Source organism: Lactuca serriola, chromosome 8, assembly GCF_051521515.1.
Source record: "Lactuca serriola cultivar US96UC23 chromosome 8, Lser_US96UC23_V15, whole genome shotgun sequence".
Lineage (NCBI taxonomy): Eukaryota > Viridiplantae > Streptophyta > Magnoliopsida > Asterales > Asteraceae > Lactuca > Lactuca serriola.
The window spans coordinates 134415357-134439466 of NC_136415.1; the positions used below are offsets into that span (position 1 = coordinate 134415357).

A 24110-nucleotide genomic window follows, 5' to 3' on the forward strand; every position below is an offset into this window, starting at 1 on the left:
AAGGGTTCTGTCTTTTGCCTCTGACGACCTCGTGAGTCTCTTACACATTTCCATATTCACACCTTTTACTTTTGCTATTGACAATCTCACATGCAGCATTCACTTGTACCGTACAAATTTCACAAGTTTCACCATGTTGCTACAGCTTCATCCAGTGGTCCCTTTCATGTTTAAGACATGGTTCCTTTTGTACATAACAAAAGAGGACAATCTGTTTACTTCATGTTATCTACATCTAAAAAATTCACGTAATTTTTAGTTGCTTCCGATAAACTGTGATACTTAGGCTGGAGGATGTCACACTCCCTCTTTTTGCCATACTTTTTAACCATTTCATAAAAAGAGAAAAGAAAAAGAAGAGATAGATAGAGTGAGGAAGAGGGAGAGAGAAAGAATCACTTCCACTTTTGGCCGCACACCCAAACCGCATAGGGGCGGTGTTCATTGCAGTTTCACATACCATGTAGGTTGAAACCGCACTCCACTCCCATTGGTCTTAAACATACATAGATGATACATCTACAAAATTCACGTTATCTTTAGTTTTATTTATAGAACGTTGGTATTTATAAGAATAAAATAGCAAAAACTAGAAAGTTACATAGAGGAAATGGCTAATTTAGGATTTTGCAACCAACTTACCAAATTAACACAAAATTTTGATTTCCTAGCTCTAATTCAAAAAACCATTGAGACACTATAAAATCCCACAAAACCACATTCAAAGGTTTTTTATGGTTGAACAATTGTTTATTCCGAAAACACTATATGGTCCACATAAGAGTGGCTCTGACAACATCCAAACACAATCTGATTGAAGCTGTTGACCGAAAGGATTCCAACCAACAAGTCCAATCACCATAATAAGAAAAAATAGCAAGTAAAAAATAAGTGATTAATAGTTTCCACATCCACAAATCGGATAGAGCAAGTAACCAATATCAATACCTCATCTATCCAAATTGACTATGGAAGGAAGCTTATTCAACCAAAGTCTTCACATAAAAATATTAACTTTAATAGGAACCATACAATTCCATCTAGTCGAGTTACCATCCACAACCATCCAACCAAAGTGTGCACATTAATAAAAGCAGACATTGAAGCAACCATGAACTCAACCATACCATTCAAAGACTACATCCAACCATTCGTTGGTCGTTCAAAACCAGCATATAAGTGTAACTCCTTAAGGATTAATAATGCACGATCTCCTCCCCGCCCCTCGGTCTTTCTCTAAAAACCAAGAACCAATCAAGAAAATGAAGCCGCTTAACAACATTATAATTCTTTTCCTCATACAAAGCATACACTTTGTAACATCCATAAAATTCGAGCCAATTTAAAACTTTTTAAATCGTTTAAAATCACTCAATTATTACAGTTTGTTTTCAAAATAGTTTAAACATCAAAGTTCCCAGAAATCATAATCATCAATCGAGGAAGTGTACGGTCACGCCTTCGCCTTCCCGGGGCCATCCGCTGAACTTGAAACAATAAACTGAAACTGTATGCCTGAAAGCTTAGTGAGTTACCCCCAAAATACCAACGCCATACAGATAACCATATCATATAAACATATAAGTAACAGAAAAGCCATGTATCACGAGTCTACAGTGTGACTGGTCCGCCCGCACCGGGCCTGCAGTCCACCTGGTCCACTCTCTGAGTCTACAGTATGACTGGACCGCCCGCACCAAGCCTTCAGTCGATTTGGCCCACTCTCCGTGCCTCGGCACATCTGGACCGCCCTCTCGGGGCCTTCGGCCTATCCAGACCGCTCGTCGGGCCTTCGGCTTGACTAGGTGCCCTCCTGGGTCTACAGTTTATCCGGTCCACCTTGGGTATGTTGGTCTACAGATGAAGCAGGACCCGCCTCAACCCAACCCCCATACTAATCAAACAATCATGTGCATATAAATATCATACATTAGCATGTATATAACAGATAATCATATCGATCTAACAGATCACTAACACAGCAACCATCCTATAACCAGGATACCGACCTAATCGGTCACTAACATAACATCATCCTATATACCAGGATACCAATTTCAACCAGGCCACTAATATAATACCATCCTATCTACCATGATGCAGATCTAGCAGATCAATAAACATATCAAGCAAATACCCAGATACAAATCCGATAAAGGGTCGGCCTTGGTGCCTTAGACCCTGTTGATATAATGAGGATAACTCACCTTGCAATGCTGGACTGAACCACAAAATCACGCTCCCGAAACACTGCCCCAAACTCCAACACTGTAGCACCTGGTTCTTGGTATGTGTTCTGTTATTAAATCTTCTTTATTTTTGCACTTTTGGCCTTAGACTCGGCGAGTCGAATGACTGACTCGCCGAGTAGAAGCGGGATGAGGCGCGGGGTTTAAGTCGCGGACTCGGCGAGTAGCCGCTGTTTGGGCAAAAACCCTAATCCAGGGGTTTGCACCCTATTTAAACGACCTTATGCAACCTCTTTTTCCCATTTATGCTCCCAAACACTCCTCATAGCAACCCTAGCCGTTTTGTGAAGATCTAAGGCTTTTTGAGTGATTCTTGTGAGTTTTGGTCTCAAGGAAGAAGGAAGAGCATAAAAGGATCAAGAGGGGACTGAAGGATTCGAGTTTGGTTCATCATTTGCAGTCATTGGAAGGTATAAAGTCTGACCTTGCTCATTCTTTTGTTAGATCCCTCTTTGGGGTGATTTAGGGCTTTTATAAGCCATTTTTGGTGGCCAACCATGTTTGCAAACATGGTTGGGGGTCTGGGCTTCTGTATCATGTCATTTTATGAGCCACAAGTCAGATCTAGGTTGCTTTTTGCACCAAGGAAGGCCCCATGCAACAAAAGAACCATTCTAGAGCCTTTTAAGCTCTAATGTCCCATGCATGCACGTAAAGTTTGTAACTTTACGTGCTAGATCGAGTTTAGGGGCTTGGATCTATCATTTGGTTAAGTGTTGTACATCAGAAATCGAAGTTCTTAGTAAGGAATGTGATAGACTCGGCGAGTCCAAGGGTTTTGGTCCCATATCAGTGAGGGTCGTAAGGACCAGTTGAGTGTGGAAGGGTTTTTAGGAGTCCCGGGGAGTGACCCAACGTTCTGGACTAAGCAAAGTGTTCTGGGAATTCATGGTACTCGGCGAGTGCATGAACGGACTCGGCGAGTCCAAGACAATCTTCATGGAACTCGGTGAGTCGAGGACAGAACGTGTTCATAGGATGAAGAGTAACTCGACGAGTTGTTCATACAACTCGGCAAGTCAGGTCAGGACATGAGTATCAGTTGATGATGAACTCGACGAGTTGTTCATACAACTCGGCGAGTCAGATGTGGATTCATTCGGTGTTCATTTAGAAGGAAAACTCGTCGAGTCATCGCCTAACTCGACGAGTAGAGACGGGTATGAGGTCTGATGGAAGGATAGGGACTCGGCGAGTTGACGAGTCAACTCGGCGAGTCAGGTCAACTGGAAGTTGACTTTGACGTTGACTTTGACTTGGTCAAGGGGTAAAATGGTCATTTTACCCTAAGGGTAGATGTCAGTTTTTGACTAAGTGTTTTGTGGGAATTTTAGCCAGAGGACTTCCGGAGCAGCCGCGGCAGCAGTCAGAGGATTCCCGCACAATTCAGCAGATACGAGGTGAGTTGCCTTCCAGTAGCGGTGGGTCTAAGGCCACAATGTCGGCCCACCATTGAGGAGTATTTAGAAGATAATTGTCTTTGTGATAATTTATCTTGGTTTGGTATGCATTTGGTTATGTGTTATATTTGTATGATATGTTGCATGATAGGGATAGTTTCCCTGATAGTGGTCCGTAGGACCAAGGGGTAGGTCAGTACCCGGATATGTCTAAATGTGTGCTTATATCTGCTGTTGTATGCTAGTGGTAGGGGTGGAATAGTCCCCAGTTACCGGTTGAAAGATACCGATGTCGATTACCGGTTGAAAGATACCGATGACGATTACCAGCTGTAAGATACCGATGGCATTGTATGGTATGTGGTATGATGGGGGAACTCACTAAGCTTTGTGCTTACGGTTTCAGTTTTTGGTTTCAGGTACCTCTTCGTCTAAGGGGAAGGAGTCGGCGGTGTAGCATGGCATCACACACACATATGATTTTTCCGCATGGTGTTTTCTGGGATTGTACTCTGATATGACATTTGTTCATGGTTGTGGGTTTCGAATATGATACTTGGTTTTGAGATGCCATGTTTATACAATACTTTCCAATGAATGTTTTATGAATTAATTAATCAAAAAATGAAATTTTTGGGCTTGAATTTTGGGATGTTACAAACACCTATAACCATCAATGATCCAATTCATAAATACCCGCTTATCAATTATCCTCAAAAGTCAAACCGGTCAACCCTTGGTCAAAGTCAAAGTTAACGGTCAAGGTCAACCGTCTATGTTGACCTCTACTCGTTGAGTTCCTTGCATAACTCGCCAACTCGCCGAGTCACTAGAGTGACTCGTCGAGTTCCCAAGGTTTGCGGTCGTAAACTCCTTGGCCGACTCATCGAGTCTCCCTTGCAACTCGCCTAGTTCATACATGTTCAAAGGTTGGGAAAATCCTAGCCGACTCGCCAAGTCACTCATCTGACTCACCGAGTCCACGACAATCTTCATCGGACTCGCGGAGTTGACCATGCAACTCGCTGAGTCCCTTCAATCCTTCCTTTATACAGAAGCTTCTTCATGAAACCAAGGGTCCAAACTGTAGATCTAGGCTCCTAGGGTTTTGTTATCACGTAAAGTTGCTAACTTTACGTGTATGCAAGGCTCTATGGAACTAAAACAGTTATGGATAAGGTTTTGGACATGAAGGAGGGTCAAAGCTTCATAAAGTTTGAGGCTTTCTATCCACAAAGCCTAGGGGAGTCAAGATCTGAAACTTTGCCCTTATGACAAGCTCAAACCCGAAAATGACTCTATCTTGCCCTAGAAATGACTATTTTCTTCCACAAAGGGGAGATCTAAGCAATGAAAAGTAAAGGTGGTAGCTTTATACCTTAATCTTGATGCCACAAGACTGGAAAGGCTGGATCTACAAGCTCTTTCTTGTCCCAAGCTCTCAACTCTTCAAGAAATGCTCCAATACACTCTCTTTTGGTCTCACACACACTTAAGAATAGAGACTAGATGGCTATTAGGGTTTCTCTAGACGTGAAGGTGACAAGGGAGGCTGGGAAGGAAAGTTAAGGACCTTTAAATAGGGTGCAAAACCATGGAATTAGGGTTTCATCCTCCATCTCCTACTCGTCGAGTCCCTTCTTGGACTCGGCAAGTAGGTTACTTAAACACGTCGACCAACCTGCTGCTACTCGGCGAGTCAGGCAACTAACTCGTCGAGTAGACCTTGAAGTCATGAGAAATGATAACCATAAATTGATACTCGGGAATCAGAGCGTTACACACTTATGGAAATTGGTCTTTATGCAAGCTTTCACCACACCAGATATCTTACCAAAAAGGAAGTATGTGATCCCTTCCCTAATTTGCTTTAGTAAGTTGACAACAGATCCATGCCTGCTTGACAAATTGAAAATACCAATGTAAGGACTACAATTGGAGTTTGGGAGACGATCAACACCAATACCCCCATCTAAACCACAAATAGCATTAACTAATTTTACCCAAATATCATCCGAGCTAGAATGAAAAATCCAAACCCATTTGAAAAAGAGAGATCTATTCAACGCAAAATTACTCCCAATCCTCCCTCGGACGGTCCAACTTCTTACTCGCCCAACATTTGTTCCATTTAATCCAAGTAATCTTATGATCATACATGTCACCTCCTATAAAAAAAATCTTATTACGCAACGACTCCAAGTGCTTGTGCACCGCAACTGGTAAAGGGACATATAATACGTAGGAAGATTTCCAAGCACCGCCTTTATTAAAGACAAGAGACCACCAACAAACAAGGTACCGAATTTCCAATTAGAAATTTTAGAAGTTAAACGTATCTACAATACCTTTCCAGTTTCCACACCATCCCATATTGCAACCAACTGGAACACCAGGGTAAGAGAACGAAAAAAAGGAGAAATAGTATAACCAAAAATCGATGCCATCTCAATGACTGACACCTCAAAGATCCACACGCCAAAAATTTTACTTTTTTAACATCAATTTTAAACCCCGAGACTAAGTAAAAGCACATGAGAATGCAAACTAAATTATTGGTATTTCGCTGAGACCATTCGCCAAGGAAGGTAAGATCATCAACATACAACAGATGCGACGCCACTATATTAGTATGCCCCACCACAACTCCCTAGAACATGCTGATGGGTTTTGGCCATAAGAACATCCTATGTGCTCATACAAACCCTAATGCTTGGATCTAGGTTTCTCTATTGTACATGCAATTCATCCAACACTATAAACCCTAGATCTAGAATATGATAATCAATATAACATATAAATTAGGGTTTAGATCATACCTTGATTGTTATGTAGCAATAACAATCCCAAATCCTCCTTGTATTGACTTTAGAAAGCTTAGAGTCACAAATGTCACTCCTCTAATGGTTCACAAACACCAAGAGCAAGAGGATGAAGAAGAGAAGAGAAGGAGGCTGCCCAAAATGTGTGGAAACCCTAGAAGAAGTCTTGTCCACGTTTTTGGGCATAAGGGTTCTTTAAATAGTGAGGCTATTAGGGTTATCTAACAAGGAAACCCTAATTTGGATGCTTAGGCCCTAAGCAACCCATGGACTCCTTCCTTAAAGGCCTAGGACGATTTCTAATGGGCTTCCCCATAGAATTCGTCCACCCTTTAATATAGAGTCCATTAGCTCAATATTCAACTATCATACAATTGATAGATCTAGTCCCTTAAGTTCAATTAATGTCTTTTAGTCACAAACTTAATTCTTATTAATTCCTGACTAATATTAATTAAACAATATGATTTCTCTTTTAATATATTATTATCATAATATATTAATAAATCATATTTAATCCTTTCTCTCCATTATTCATCCTATCAAGTTGCTTTGGTGAAGGCAACCCAAAAGGACCATGCACCATCGGGTCAAGTACATACCAAAATAGTTATGGACTTAGACACTAATCCAACAGTCTCCCACTTGGATAAGTCTAATAACCATTCTGCGTATGACTTCAGATCCTGATCTGTAATCGTAGCTTTCTAAATCCGCTGTCAACTCTGATCTTATCAGATACGCGTGTCCTTTAGATAACGGATCATATATTCCTCCATTCTAGATATCGTATAGACTGAGACATGGATCTAAATCATTCTCTTTGTCTATGTGTTGTTTCCCGAATTCAGATTTATGACGACTGACAACAGACTACAATTTGAACACATCAAATTAGTCCCGGCTTGGCCAAGCACTTAGGTGCCATCACTAAATCATCGAGGGGCCCACAGATATCACTTTTATCCTACTTTGGATAAAAGGAACGGATAAACTTTGACTCAATGCTCGCTTGCACTCACTCACCAAATCGCACACAGCAATATGTTTTATAACACCACGTTACTGGTGCGTTTACATATTATCAATGTGTAACCGACTCGCAAGATACAACTCACACATCTCGGTTTCAAGAATATAAGATGTTATCGTCTCACTAATCACTTATGATAACAATCCATGAAGTGATCCAAGTGAGTGTGGGTTTAATCCAATGCTCAAATCATATTCATAAGCACTCATGAACGTTGCAGCAAACATTTGCTTATGTCTAATGCTATTTAGACAATCCACACACCAATTCACGACATTCTTCATTCATATCTACTTCCAACATATGAACGACTGTGGTCTGTTTGAATAATTTGACTGTTCTAAACCAATTAAGTTATTCAGGAAGTCAAAACATGCAAAGTGAAACACAAGAATAATACTAATCATATATGGCCTCAAACCTTTGAGTATAAATAAAACACATTTTATTTATCACCATATCGATTACTCATTATTTTTTGTTTCGGGTAATCAACTTCTTACTTGAATTATCACAACACTTATCCCATGCTCTTAGCACGTACACAATGCTTACCTATGGTTCTTAATTTGTGAAATAGATCAAATGAACACATTCCCAATCATACTCATTTCACAACTCCTAATCCATTTTCATAAGTGAAAGAATATCAAATTCTTGCCACTTATGGAATATGTTAGATTCTAACATTTTACGCAATGATCCTTTTGTAATGTCACTGCACTAAAGTCACAATGACTATTGCCAATGAAATTACAAAGTCCTCTATCGGAGATTGTTACAAGACAATTCCATAGATGTGATGTCTCTCACTCAAAGTACATTCCTTTGAACATCCTTTTGCATAAAAGTTTCTAATCTAAACATTGATTCTCAATATCTAACTCCCTATATGGAAAACTTTCCATACTTACCATATGACAACTCATTCTCAATAAAATCTTATCTATTCATAATCATGTCGATATGGTCCATCCAATACTATACTTCCAACTACTCACAAGTGACCAATCCTCGACGAACTTTGGATTGTCCTTTGATAGTTGTCTAATTATCTTAGTCAAAACCGATTCTTGTCCTTTTCCCTCTAAACGCACTAGACATTTGGAAAATTTTAGAATGGTCAAATATTATAGCATTTTCAATCGATCCTATACCCGAAGCGTATGGGACACGATGCATAATGTCTTACATGAAGATTCGATACTTTATCAATCTTCTGCCATAATATTTTATGTGCTACGTTCTCTCAAATCGAAATATGAAGAGGAATGCCATAATCATAATCGAAATTTAAGAACACACTATGTATCCTTGACTAAAATTTATTAACATTACATAACCTAAGCCTTTATATTTGAAATGAAGTATAATATTCTCTCCCTTAATTATAGCAAAACAACTATTCAACCCTTACAACTTTGCAAAGTATGACTCTTGTTTTCTATAATTAATATTGCTAACTTGCAATACTTGCCTTAATAATCATAACATTTATGCTCCCACTATCACGATGATTATTATAAACATAACACTTATGCTCCCACTAGCTTTGACATGTATTTAGAAACAGCTTAACTTTCAGAAAAACAATACTTATTGAATTTCTTAAGTTCATGTTTCTAATACTTAATGCTTTGATAATCCTTTATCTAAGCTTATACATCTTTCCTTTAGATAGCTCATATGTGTGTCTAAACAATTTAGACTAATTGCCAAATCTCATAATTCGAATCATGGAAAGGGATATCGTAACCATAATCGAATTCGAGAATACAATTTTCACAATTACTATCTTCTTAAAGTCTTTCTTAGTGAAATCATTTCCTCACAGTCATTTTCATGAAGGAGGGAATCTTATGACACTTAGATTTTAATGGTGTATGTGTTCCTATCCATGTGAATTTGTCTAAACCAAAGTTTACGACAAATTCAAACTCATATGGACCGAACTTTCTTAATCTTGATTTCTTACCTTATGGTAATATAGCTGCCCACCATGTCTTCCAAGTAGTTAAGCAGCTCACCCTTTCCTATCAATGTACTTTCAATTGATCAAGGTCCTTGCCTTTTATGCATTCAAATGAGAACTCATAGGGCTCACATGCATAATTAACTCAATTGGAACGGCACAGAAACAAGGTAACGATAGGTTGTAAACCTCTACTCGTGTGCTAGTGATGATCGATAAGGTTTATTCTTGATTTGTTCTTGAAACCTTTTAAGACCATTAAGACTCCCACTGACTCCTTGACATATAATATTCTCTTGTCAATAAACATTTCTTGACAAACAAATATTCAAGAGTTAGTGTAGCCTTTATCAAGACAAAACATTTCATAAAATTGGTCCTAGTTGGTCTTTGTCTTATCCAAGACATCATAATTTTCCAATTTCAAATGTGTGAGAATAGGAAAGCCTTTTTCCAAATTCAACATTGAATGTTATAAACCTTCCTAAGACTTGTCACTCAATGTCACAATCTTAACTCTAAGACTTGTTTAGGAATGATTGACTTCTTGATTTAACCATTTCTTCAATTTTTTATTCCTCTTCTTATACATACACTTGTACTAAGATTTATTTAGAGGATCAATTGAGATATGGTTTTTAATCATTAAGTCATATCATAAAGCATAAAAGGTACTCTCCCTTCTTCTTAGAATAGAGAAACTTTTATCTTTTTGCCTACTTGATTCTTCTTATTCGTTCTTCTATTGATTTAAACCTTTTTAAATCAATTCAGAATTACACTTAATCTTATAAGCATAATCATATTTACTAATCCTTTAGTAAATCATGACGAATATCTTTGTTACCCTTGTGGTGGACTTGATCAACACACAACTTTTGTGTACTCAATCTAATAGTCTTTCACTTGACACTTTGTCAACGAATTAGTCTAATTTCTAAATATGAAATTTCTCATTCATCGTGCAACCAAGTTGCATGATTCCAAGTTTTTGTCCAATTGAAACTTGGGCGATGAGAAACTCTCCCTATTTGGTAAATTCTTGACATTTCCACTATTAACATAATTAAGAATCTTATCCATTCGCTGTAGAAATATGCAAACATCAATTTTCATAATGATTTCATTGCAAGGAAATAAATAAATAAATAAATAAATAAGTCATATCAAAAAAATTATTTTATTCATAAAAGCAGCGGAAAACATTTGTCCTTACAATGCAAAATCAACTGTAAACTATGTAGTCAAAAGAAAATTTTCTAACAACTCTATCATAACTTTCTAAGCTCAAAATCTAATCTTCAAATCCATGCGATCGAGATCCATTTCTTCGAGATTAGATTCATCTTGCTCTTTCATCAAGCTTCCTCTCTTTTCACTGATCCTGCAAAACATTCAAATGCAATCTTATCACATCATGTATTAAGAATCAACGAATAGGAACTTAATGGAATTAGATAGTGGATTTTACCTGAAGCACAGCCATACTCTCCTATCTTCTGGACTCTTCAAGCTCTTAGGGCAGACTTGTATCCAACGCCCTTTCTCTTGGCAGCAAACGCAGATCGGTTCTCCTAGAACGTCCTCGGAAGCATGGTTGGTTGACTTTCCCAACAAATATGCTCCATTGCTTTGCCAAATCATTTCTGATTCAGCAGCAATGAGCATGTAAGTTAGGTCAATGAGGTTTGCGTCATGATCCATCATATAATACTTTCTTTTGAACTCATTATATGATTCAGGGAATGACTGTAGAACCCAGCCTATAGCCAACTCATCAGGGAATGACGCACCCAACATAATCAACCTATCGATGTGTGATTACATTCCTAGAACGTGGGCACACACGGGTTTACCATCTTCATGTTTCATTTCCAATAGGGCTTTAGTGACATTGAACCTTTCAATTCTTCGATCTTGTGGGTTAGGGAGAATAATTGGAGGAGGAGGAGGAAGTGAAGCATGATCTCTTGTTCCTCGATCGAATCGTGGAATATCATCTTCGTGTGGAATGTTTGTTCCATGGGATTTAGGAAGACCATAGTTGTCAAACTTTGACATCTACAAAACGGGAGAAAAATAAATTCAAGTTAGTTGATTGATTGAGTCCTTAATAAATCACCCAAATGAGATATTAAGGCTAGGACCCAACACGATATGCTACAACCTAGAAAAGGGATGTCGTAATCTAGTTGCAGAATATTTGAAGGTAAGTGAATGACGATTCACTAATTTTCACCATGAAAAACGAAAAAGAAATTTAAGTTTTAAATCTATGAAAACTCCTAGATCCTATGAGATTCATTGAACATTTCAATGGCATGTTTAAATCTCGATATGCCCCTCTAGTTTGTGACTGGGATGCCGAGGATCACAAAGCGGGTGTGAATAACCATGCAAACTTACATGGTGCCCCCACATGTTACAGTCACCTATTTGATGTGTCGGTAAACCACACACACTCCACCGAACTATGACAAACATTGAGTCACCATTTGCTACCTTTGCTTAGAACCATTTAGTGTGCCGGTAAACCACACACGCTCCACTAACGTCTTCGCAAGGGTACAAAGTGTAATTTCATGGAATTGCATCAATTCACTTTTTCCTAAAGTAACTAAGATTGGGAATTTGTAAAACATTTAGTTACTTTTGTACTTCATTATACTTATAATGGAAAGTTCTGTCATATCCTACCCGTTCGGCTAACGACCCTCCACTAGTCAAGAGTGCGGTGGGTAAGAGTGGATACCCATTCAATCGCCATTTTATAGGCAATTTCCTTAAACACCCCTTATAGACTAGCTTCGTGAATGAGGCCTACTAACGGTAAGACTGACTTTTACTCATACATATATATAATGTTAGACTTTTAATGTTATATATAGTATAGGGTGTATTTTACACTTTTAAAATACTAGGTGGTCAAATTTAACAATTATACTTTTAATTCAATTAATTTGTAAACCAAAACTTTTATGGATTTATTAAACCTCTTTTAATTATACACCTTAATTAATTAATAAAACCATAAGGGTGTGATATGAACTTTTCAAAACATCACTAGGGTTTAGAATTTAACATTCCTAAATTAAACCTTTTAATCAACTTTTAAATCTCAAAACTTGAGGGCAAGTTTTGAAACCTTTTCAAAACATTAGGGTTTCAACTATTTAAATTTCAAAACAAAACTTTTAAGTTCAAATTTAAACTATAAAACCTAAAGAGGAAAAATTGAAACTTTTCATACAAGATAATTCAAATCTAAATTACAAATAATCAAATTTTATCTAATAAAACAAATGATTATCTAAATTTTGACAATTATCTTCTATTTAGGAAAGGATAATCACCAAATATTGATAAAATTCGGATTTTATAACAAAAACATGTTTATGGTAATTATCCAAAGCCAAAACAGGAAGAAAATCACGAAAACGAGCTGTCAGACGTTTCGACTCGTCGAGTCTGGACCTGGACTCGTCGAGTACACCTGACTCGGCGAGTGCACCAAGTGACTCGGCGAGTCAAACACTCAGAATCAAAAAATTTCAATTTTTAGTGCTGATTTCGATCAAATATGCATCAACACAATAGAAACCAATCTTGGCTCTGATACCACTGATGGGTTTTGGCCATAAGAACATCATATGTGCTCATACAAACCCTAATGCTTGGATCTAGGTTTCTCTATTGTACATGCAATTCATCCAACACTATAAACCCTAGATCTAGAATATGATAATCAATATAACATATAAATTAGGGTTTAGATCATACCTTGATTGTTATGTAGCAATAACAATCCCAAATCCTCCTTGTATTGACTTTAGAAAGCTTAGAGTCACAAATGTCACTCCTCTAATGGTTCACAAACACCAAGAGCAAGAGGATGAAGAAGAGAAGAGAAGGAGGCTGCCCAAAACGTGTGGAAACCCTAGAAGAAGTCTTGTCCACGTTTTTGGGCATAAGGGTTCTTTAAATAGTGAGGCTATTAGGGTTATCTAACAAGGAAACCTTAATTTGGATGCTTAGGCCCTAAGCAACTCATGGACTCCTTCCTTAAAGGCCTAGGACGATTTCTAATGGGTTTCCCCATAGAATTCGCCCATCCCTTTAATATAGAGTCCATTAGCTCAATATTCAACTATCATACAATTGACAGTTCTAGTCCCTTAAGTTCAATTAATGTCTTTTAGTCACAAACTTAATTCTTATTAATTCTTGACTAATATTAATTAAACAATATGATGTCTCCTTTAATATATTATTCTCATAATATATTAATAAATCATATTTAATCCTTTCTCTCCATTATTCATCCTATCAAGTTGCTTTGGTGAAGGCAACCCAAAAGGACCATGCACCATCGGGTCAAGTACATATCAAAATAGTTATGGACTTAGACACTAATCCAACACATGCCAATACGCTTAACTTTATATATGAAAACATGCAAACCCCCATAGCTAGGATAAAAAAGAACAAGGGACAACATATCACCTTGTCTGAGACCCCGACAAATTTCAAATTCATCTATAAGGGAACCATAAACGAGAATGGATTCCCTAAAATTTAAAATCCATCTTGAGATCCACCGCCTCTAATTGCAACCAAACTCTAATTTATCCATAACCAAATCTAAAGAGTCACACCATAAGGCGTCATAAGCTTTCTCAAAGTCAACTTTAAAACAAAAAGACTTTGTTTACGCTTAAAGTACCACTTTATAACTTCATTCAAAATAAACGGACAATCAAGAATCTTTCTGCCATTAATAAAGATAGAATGCTCCAGATTAACACAACTCCAATGATTGCACTAAGCCGATTAGCTAAAAGTATGCCAAATATTTTATATTGGCACCCGATTAAGCTAATAGGGTGAAAATCAGTAACAAAATTTGCATTATAGACCTTAGGAATAAAATCAATGAAGGAAGGATTACACCCTTTTGGCATATGAATCGACTAGAAAAACTCATGCACTAACCGAATCACATTATGCTCAATAGTTGATCCTTTGGTTTAGAATAACTGAAAAAAGTAATACCATCCGGTTTCTTGTAGATTTCAAAGATTTTCAGAAGAAAACACTTTCAACTTTGGAGTCTCTTATTCAGCTCTCTTCAAATATGAATCGGCGTCTTGTTACAGTTGAGAGTGATGTTGCTGAAATAAAGTGTATAATTTCAGGCGTAGACACTGAATCTAATAATGGGCATATGTCGCCACCAAGAGATGACCAACAACCACCACCTGGTTCTACAAGCACTCTTCCATTCAGAGGACCCTCCACCTATTTGTTTCCACTTAATCCTCCTCTACCCTCAGTTCCTTCACCTTCCACTCCCCCTCCTCCTAAAATCCATCCTCCATCTTCTCATAATTAAACACTAGCCCTTGTTAGTGTACCCTTTGTTCAAACTGATGATGCCAGAAAATGGGAGAATATAGATAAGGGGTTCACCAGTGCCCTGCTTTCATTGACGCTAAAACTGAGGCGAATATTCCTGATGTTACTGATCGAACTGATGTTGATAATGATGTCTATTATATAGACTAATCCTTCATAGATGTGCAACCTCTTCAGATGGTATTTCCTAACACTTACACCAGCGGTGCTGATGTTGAGGGGGAGCAACAAGTTCCTCAAAGGGAACCAAGTGTTGTTGAATTTGATGAGGATGATGTTTCCTTAAGCAAGAAAAGAAAAGCAAAAGCTTATTCTACTTCTGACATTGGTCCTTCTAAGAAGAAACACAAGCAGTTTATAGTGTTTGAAATGGTAAATATATGGGGTGTGTCCATTGAAGAGGCTAGAGAGTTTGCTCGGCAACACAACATTCAAACAAAAAATCGATTGATTACCAAAAAAGACAAGAAAAGGATCCAACAAATATTATCTGACTCTGGTTCAATATCTGATCAAATTGAAAGTCTTAATAAGTTCCAACAATTTGATGACAAAGGAGAAAGAAGTTAAAGAAAGTGAAATTACTAAGCTTGAGAAAAAGCAGGTTTGGTGATGTGCTAACTAGAAGAAAGGACCCTAATCAAATAATCAAAGTTAGATGCACTAAACCCATGAATGAAAAGATGATTACAACTCATCTTACCAGGCGAGGTGATAAGGGTCTAGCTGCAGGCCAATACACTAAAGTTTTTTTTGTTCAAGAACTGGTGAAATTTGAATACAGTGAGTGACTGCAACTTCTAGAGTTGGTTAACAAACATAAAGGTAAATATGGTGAGGAATCGAGGCTTATTCTAGAATGTATCATCTCAAAGGTTAAATACCTTGTTCTAGTACCAAAGTCTACCAATAAACCCTCATATTCCTCATCATTTGCTACGATACCCAGAAGACCTTGAGTCGGGAGTTGAGATTCAGAGTTCGATCTTATCAGTTCATCCACTTGTGGGGTGAGTCTTCCTCACTATACTTTTGGGTCGAAGGCACCAAGGCCGACCCATTGGTTTGATAACCTGATGTTGCTGATATGTTGAGTATGTTGTAGTTATGCATGCTAGTCTTGATATGCTAGTCTAGTAGATCTGTAGGACTACTTGTAAATTGCCTGCTTACCTGTTTATGATATTATCTGTTATATGTCGACATATTATGGGGGTTGGGTTGAGGTTGTACTGCTTTGTGTTGTAGCCAACAAACCCTGAAGTATGCCAAATATGAGCTGAGGGCCAGGAAGGGCATATCTAACTCATACTGATGACTCATGAGCATTCCAGATACGACCTGAGGGTCAAGTCGGGCATGCCAGACTCGTACTGAGGGCTTAGCAGTATTCAGTCTGTTGACTGACCAGGTCGGGGAGCAAGCCATACATAAGTTGCGGGCCCATGAGGCAATCCAAACTTATGATGTGGGCTCAGGGGTAATCCAGTCTGTAAAGTTGTGGACCTATTACATCTTGTATTATATTATATTATTTGTTATGTATTGGTATTTTGGGGGAAACTCACTAAGTTTTGGGCTTACAGTTGTTGGTTTATGTTTCAGGTACTTCTGAGGATCGCGGGAAGACGAATACGTGATCGTGCACCTCCTCATGTTTTATTTCACGATTTTGGGATTTCTCTGATATGAATCTTATTTTGGAAATAGTTTGTAAATAATGATGATTTTGAATGTTTTTAAAATAGTTTAAAAAATTCATGAATTCTATGGGTGTTACAATTTTTTTGATGTGTTACATGTAATTTTCGGTATGGATGTTTTATCAAATAACTATTTGCCAAAAAAAATTCTTAAAAAACTAATTTATAGAAGGAAACATATTGAATATAATACTATGTTTTAACATTACACAATTGTAAAAATTATCTTAGTCTCCACATTTACAAAATCTAACCACAGTCAAGAAGTTTTCCTAAGTAATTTGGTTTTACAATGTTTGGTTCTTGAATTAAATTTTTGGAAGATTCGAAAGAAAAGGACTTGCCGAACGAAAAACAAATATGGACCAATCATTTAATTGAAATTTCTCTAATTATATAAAAATTAATCAATTAATTAGATTTTAAAAATAACTTCTAAAAAATTATGAGTTAGGTCAATGTCATGAACTATCATTGTTGAATTTTATATCAATTATAGCCTTATACTTTCATTTTTCTTTCATACAACGAAATTATGTTATTTACTTTTCGTTTAATTTTGAAAAAAAAAAACTTAAATGAAAATGAAAAATGACAGATAATTCAACTAAGAAGACAACTTATATGACGAGAAATATCGTCCAACTAATAAAACAAAAATGTTGTCTGCTAAAAGGTCATTTAAGAATTATAGATATTCATGCATTTCATTGTATTTCTTAGATATTTCAATATAACCAATAACGTGAACTTTTTTATGCTGTTTTATCTTCTTTTATTTATTTATTGTAGGGATGAGCATATTGACCGGGGAACGACCGGAACCGGAACCCGATGGAACCGGTCGGGCCAGGACCGATACTATAATTTCGTCAATTTTTGGAAACGGGACCCGGTAAGAACCGGTGGTTGGAACCGAACCGGATAACTCACTCAAATTTTAAAAGCTGCATAACTCACTCAATTTAACTTTTTTGACCTGAATCTTTTTCCTACATGTAGATTTTGATTTTTAGTTAAGTTTAAACTATAAAAATGCTTAATTTGGTTAAAAATTGAATGAGTTACAAGCCTCGAAAGGAAGGGTGTCAAATTAGAATTTTTTTATGTTTCAGCAATTAAATATAATCTAACTTTGTTTTTCAAATGTGCATAACTCACTCAATTTAACTTGTTTTGACCTGAATCTTTTTCCTACATGTAGATTAGGATTTGTAGTTAAGCTTAAACTATAAAAACACTTGATTTGGTTAAAAATTAAATGAGTTACAAGCCCCGCAAGGAAGGGTGTCAAATCAGAATTTTTTTATGTTACAACAATTAAACGTAATCTGACTTTGTTGTTCAAATGTTCATAACGCACTCAATTTAAGTTTTTTTGACCTGAATCTTTTTCCTACACTTAGTTTAGGTTTTGTAGTTAAGTTTAGACTATAAAAACGCTTGATTTAGTTAAAAATTAAATGAGTTACAAGCCTACAAAGAAACGTATCAAATCCAATGTTTTAAAACCCGGGTCGACCCGGCCGGTTGAACCGGTTGGACCGTGACCCGGTGTAGAAGGCGGGTCAATTGAGACCGGTTTTTTGTAAAAATACGAACCGGATCGAACCGGCCGGGTTTTCCCTAAACCGCGGTTCGACCGCTTATATCGAACCGGTTAAAACCGGGTTGACCCGTTTTAATAGGGTTTGGATAGTTGGATACAAGTATCGAACGCCAAAACAACAAGCCGTTTGCAGTTTTTTTAATGTTTTTCAATGTTTAAACTTTGTGGACATCAAATTATTGGTTTTTATTGTTTATGGATTATGCATGAAAGTAAAAAATATATAAAAATAGAAAAATATCATAAACCGGGTTGACCCGGCGGTTCAACCGGTTGAACCGGTTGACCCGTGAACCGGTAATCACACCGGGTCAACTAAAAACCCGGGTTTTAAAACATTGATCAAATCAGACCGGCTCCAAAATCGAAAACCCGGCAAAAACGGGACCCGGAACCGGAACCGGTAGAATCGTTGGGCCGGTTCGATTCTTGATTTTGGCCGAAGCAGGTTCCCGGTTCCGGTCCAGGTCGGGCCGGTTTGGTCCATTTGCTCATGCCTAATTTATTGTGTCGGCTTTTTATAACTTCATATGTATTTTTTTGTTCCTTTCGTTTTACGCAGGTATAATCTAGTTACAATACTAAATTGGAACAAAACCAATAATTGAATGGAGTATTTCAATTTTTTCCATTTTTCCATAAATTTATTAAAAATAATATCAGTTTATAATGCATATTGATAATCATATTTCTTATTGCAATCATTAATAAAATTTAGAAAAAATAGGCAAAAATATGCTAATGAGATAAATCATTGTTTTCCTACCTATTCTTTTTGTCATCAAATCTTATGATATGTGTATTCTCATTGCTACTTGAATCATTACCACCCATTCACAAGATAGTGTATAGTTACATTAAATTTAACCAAATTTGTTGATACAGATTCTCATTATCTAACTTTTTGATATTCCTGACCCTAAGCAATTAGTTCATGCATAAAAGGGGATATTATTCCCTAAGTTTTTGTCCCTTTCAAACCATCTTTATGCCAAAAGAGAGGTTTGTCAACAAAAGGAAAACCTTACAAAGTTTTTGCATTTTTCAGACGAGCAATCAAGTAGTCTAAAATGAGATAATCACTAAAATAATCGGATAAGAGGTGTTAAAACATTAAAAATGAACATTTAGTTTTTATTAGATTATCAAGATATAATAATAATAATAATAATAATAATAAAAACTACATGGTTTTCTGACCAAACAACACAATTAATTTAGACTTTTTTTTATGACAGATCTAAAAATAAAATTGTTAAACAAGCTTGTCAAGGATGCCATGTTTTCTCGGCTTGTTACCCGAATAAGAGTCGATTGCGAAAATTCCAAATATTACAAATAGTAGTATTTAATACCGCATCAAGACATAATCTTTGATTTTTATTTAGGCCAACCGTGTTAGTATAAACATGTAAACCGATCAGAAACCTGAAAACTGGAACCGAATAAACCGTAAACTATGAACCGAAAACTAGACCAAAGTACACTAACCGGTCCAGTTCTACTAAGCGTTTTGTCGAAGAAGTTGTTCGGAATAGGAACCGGCCTGAACAAGGCTGAAATTGGAAAACTGGAAACCGAATAAGTCGTAAATTAAGAACCGAGAAACGGACCAAATACCACTAACCTATTCCAACCGATTCTGGTTCTGGTTCGGTATCGGTTTCAGTTTTGTTTTTCGGTTAAAAAATTTAGTATATGATCGAACCTCCAACAATACAAGAATTATTTTAAACTATTACTAAATAACCTTTTACTTCACAAATTAATTCCACAAAATTACACTATTTTGTAAAATTACGTTTTCAATAATCCCACTACAAATTTAGTTCACAAAAGATATTTATTTTTGTAAAATAATTTCATAAAATATGAACAAAATGTTTGCAAAATGAAAATGTAACAAAATTTGAGAAATTATTTATATCTTGTAAAATAACTATCAGAAAATAATTTCACAAAATCATTTTTAAACGATTTTAGTCTTTAGTGATTATTCCTTTTGAAAAAAAGCATAGTTTTCTAGTATGCCAATAAGTTAGGGATTTTGTATAATGGTCAAACAAATCTTGTGACTGATTTTGTATAAGGACAAACACGTTCCAAGATCAAATCAGTGCTCGTCAATCTTCCATCAGTTTTGGCGATTACACAAGAATTTTTGCAATCATATTCATTATTATCAAAAACACGTTCCAAAAATTGCTATTAACAATGATTTTTGTACTTATCAATTGGCATTCAACTCTATTTAGGTACATCAACAATTAATCCAAGGTAAAACCCTCGTATTTGATTTTTCCTTCTATTGAATCTTTAGAATGATTAATAAATGTGAAGATGATAAATAAAATTAAAGTTATGAAGGAGTAAACATCATAAAAAAAATCCATTTCCATTTCAATACTTAATACAACCAAACAAAAAAAATCATTCCTAATGTCATGTCTAAATGGGCAAGCTTCAATGTGTTTGATACAACATCTAAACAAATAAAAAATCTTTGACGGTTTAAGAAACCCAACCTCCTCTTAACTATTAAGAGGCTGGAATCATTCAACAGTAAGTTAATTGTAAAATAATAGTTTAAATTAGTTAAATAACTTACATTTACTAAATAGTTGACCTGGTATCAATTTCTTAAATTATTCCAAAAATTTGATCGATTTGATTATTGTGGCTAAGGGTGTTGATCGGATAAAAAATTTTGGTTTCGGGTAATTCGGGTTTTTCATATAAAAAAATTTACCCGTTACCCTACCCAAATTAAATTCGGGTAATGAGTCGGGTAAGGGTAATTCGGGTATTACCCGATTTTTAAATTTTTTATTTTTTTTATTTTTCAATGGCACCTAAAAATAAATGTGATGAAATAAATATGTCGTGCTAAACTTTGAACATTGAGATTTTTTACTCAATAATATTTGAGATGTCAATTATTCTTTCCAAACTTTCGATCTTGGGTTGAATTCTTTATTTTTTTTTTCTATTTTTCTTGTGGAACTTGATCATTGGTTGGGTTGTCAACTTCAATCATCTCATCTTCTACTTCAATATAGTCATCCATTAGTGACGAATACCAACAAAGAGCGAACGAGGTATGAGGGTTTTTTGACGTGGGAAAATAGAACGAGCCTCAACGAGGGAAATTGGGATTTGGGAATTGGGAGGGTTAGATAAACTCATAAAGAGACATTATTTCTTATATATATTCTGGGTAATCGGGTATACCCGAAACTCAAACAACTTACCCTTTACCCGACCCGAACAAAATTCGGGTTACCCACTTACCCGAAAAAATTAACCCGATACCCGATACCCAAAAAAATCGGGTGGGTAATTCGGGTAACGGGTATTTTTGACAGGGCTAATTGTGGCAAAGTGTTAATATCGGATTTTAAGGTTTGAATAGATGTGAATATAATTAAAATTAAAGTAATTGTTTAAAAACCAAATTGTCAGTACGCACCAAAACAAATATGATTTTGAGGAAAAATATAAAAATTACTTATCAAACCTGTTTTGAATACTTTTAAGTCATATTTCTTATTATTAATAATTTTACTACTGGAATAAAAAATTAATTATGAGAATAAAAGATTGGAGAATAATATTAGTTATGCTTGCCATATTAACCGTAAAAATAGTTGCTAGCTATGAAATACTAGTTGATAAAAAAATAATATTTTATAAAAACCAGTTGAAAGATATAAAATATTAAAATGACATAAAAAAACATTTAGAAGAATATTATTTTATAATTAATTATAGATGTATTTAGGAAATTGTTAAAAAGTTTGTTAAAAATTAGTTTAAATATTTTTTTAAAAATTAGCTATAAGGTATTATTTTGACTTGTCATAACTTAAAAAAAACTAATTAGTTGTATGGAATTTGGCTGCTTTATTTTGGTAGTCAACAACACTTTACAAAATTTTGCCAATTTGCTCCCACGTTTCGATACTTAAATGAATATTATGCAAGATAATTAAAAAAAAAAAAATCTTCTTCATCCTCGTACAATTTACATCCACTTAAATGCATCAAATTGTAGTATCTAGTTGAGTGGGAGAAACTAGATTGCAATTGTAAGTGAGTTTGATCCTATTGTACTGAAACATCTTGTATAAGGTTTGAAGTCTACCATTAAGAGTTCTTATGTTCTAGTGGATCAACCATCGATGGTGTAAACTGTGGAGACAAAGTGATTTCGATGAGATAAAGTAAAGCTTTCGGTGTATAGATCAACAGGTAAGATTTGTATATTCATTCCTACACTTTATTATATCTTTAGCGTGATTGATAATTAAATAATTTGATTTTGTTGAACTTTTAAACAAAATTGTTGAACTATTACAACTTCAACAACCAAGTTAGTTCCGTGATAACCTGATTGAGATTTGAGATAAAACAAATGACATAAATGCAACGGTGAACTCAATAGTCAACAGAGCAGAGCACTACATAATAAGAAGATTAGACTCAACGTAAGAAAAGAAAAGATGTTGTAAACAAAAATCCATAACGTAAACGACGAGTTTGAAAAATTTGAGCCGAAAAACGTCGCTTCAATGTTCTTAATTTTAGTTTTTATAAAAGCAAGGAGACATGATAAGTGAGTGGGGATGATCTGATTGATGGGTGTTGTAGGTGGTAGTAGTAAAAAAGCTTAATTGATAATCAGTTTTTGTTGGTTTTATAGCTACAGACTCTACTGCAGCTGATGTTGATGTTGACAGAGCAACGAATGAATGTATTATTGTACACCCTAAACACCTAACCCTACAACTTTTTCCCAAAATCATCCAAATTAACATTACATTTTTAAAAATTAAAATCAAATTGGGAGTCTCAACTCTCAAACGTGATTAGTGATTCAACGTTGCTGGTGGTGATATTGACGGGGCTTCATATTGAAAATCGAAGATCAAGTCCAAAATTTATGATCCCGAAGATAATAATCCATAAAAATGGTGAAATTCGTGATTGTTGTTTATGTAATTGGTAAATAATCATTTAAGCATCAGCAGATATGATTAGAAAGAGCAGATCTTACATGAAGGGTAAATAATCATTTCTGAAAGTTGATCGTTAATAGCAGAAGAACAAATAGATCTCGATCGCCGGTCAGTATACTCCCGTCACCGGAGGATGCCTCGTCGGCGAGAAGTAGAAGAGAAAGTGAAAGGGGATCTGAGAATCGGAAGCGCTTTCAGCTCGCCGGCGTCGCCGTTTACCAGGGTTAAACCGAAATTCAGTTTTATTGTATTTCTTTGTGTAGTTTTACGTGGTTTATATGCAATAATCTGCAAGAATTTGCATATTTAAATCATAAACGAATGAATTGCTTCAACTTTTTATTTGTAAAATATTTGGATGAAATTAATTTTGCCGTAGCAACCAAAATCGAAACATAATCTATGAGTATGAGTATGAGTACGAGATACACAATTTAAGAAAAATGTTTTGTATTGGTAAATACTTGTAAAAAAAATTGTTATGTAAAACGGAAAATGATAGTCATCATATCATATCAAGTTGTTATGCATATCATCTTCATATATTTTTTCATTTCTGTTCATAGATACCTGTTGCGAATGTTTTACGAGATGGTTTTTTGAAGTTATTATTTGATTGTTTAACATGTCTGGTCAATATTGTTCTATATATTTTTAATCAAACTCCCTATTTATTGATTCTTCTAGCCATGCTACATATCGTGAAAATCCTAACATATCTTTAAATCCTAAAGCATTCATGACATGTTGTTATTTAACAAGTGTGAAGCTATGCTTTAATCATTGAACACTTTGGATCAATGCTGTTATTTTTATTTGACTAAACTGCACAAATGATCCCTGTGGTATGTCAAAAATTACCACTTTAGTCCAAAAAGGTTTGGACTAG

The 24110-nt window shown here is 35.7% G+C and overlaps 1 long non-coding RNA gene across 1 annotated transcript; it reads right to left on the reverse strand.

The window, feature by feature from the left end:
* Nucleotides 1–10690: 10690 nt before the first annotated feature.
* LOC145071129 (uncharacterized) lies at nt 10691–23623 on the reverse strand. Its single transcript, XR_013690264.1, has 3 exons — nt 23260–23623; nt 10948–11537; nt 10691–10860 (listed from the first exon to the last, which is right to left on the reverse strand). It is a non-coding gene; the product is annotated as an uncharacterized LOC145071129 (long non-coding RNA).
* Between the last annotated feature and the right edge of the window lie 487 nt (nt 23624–24110).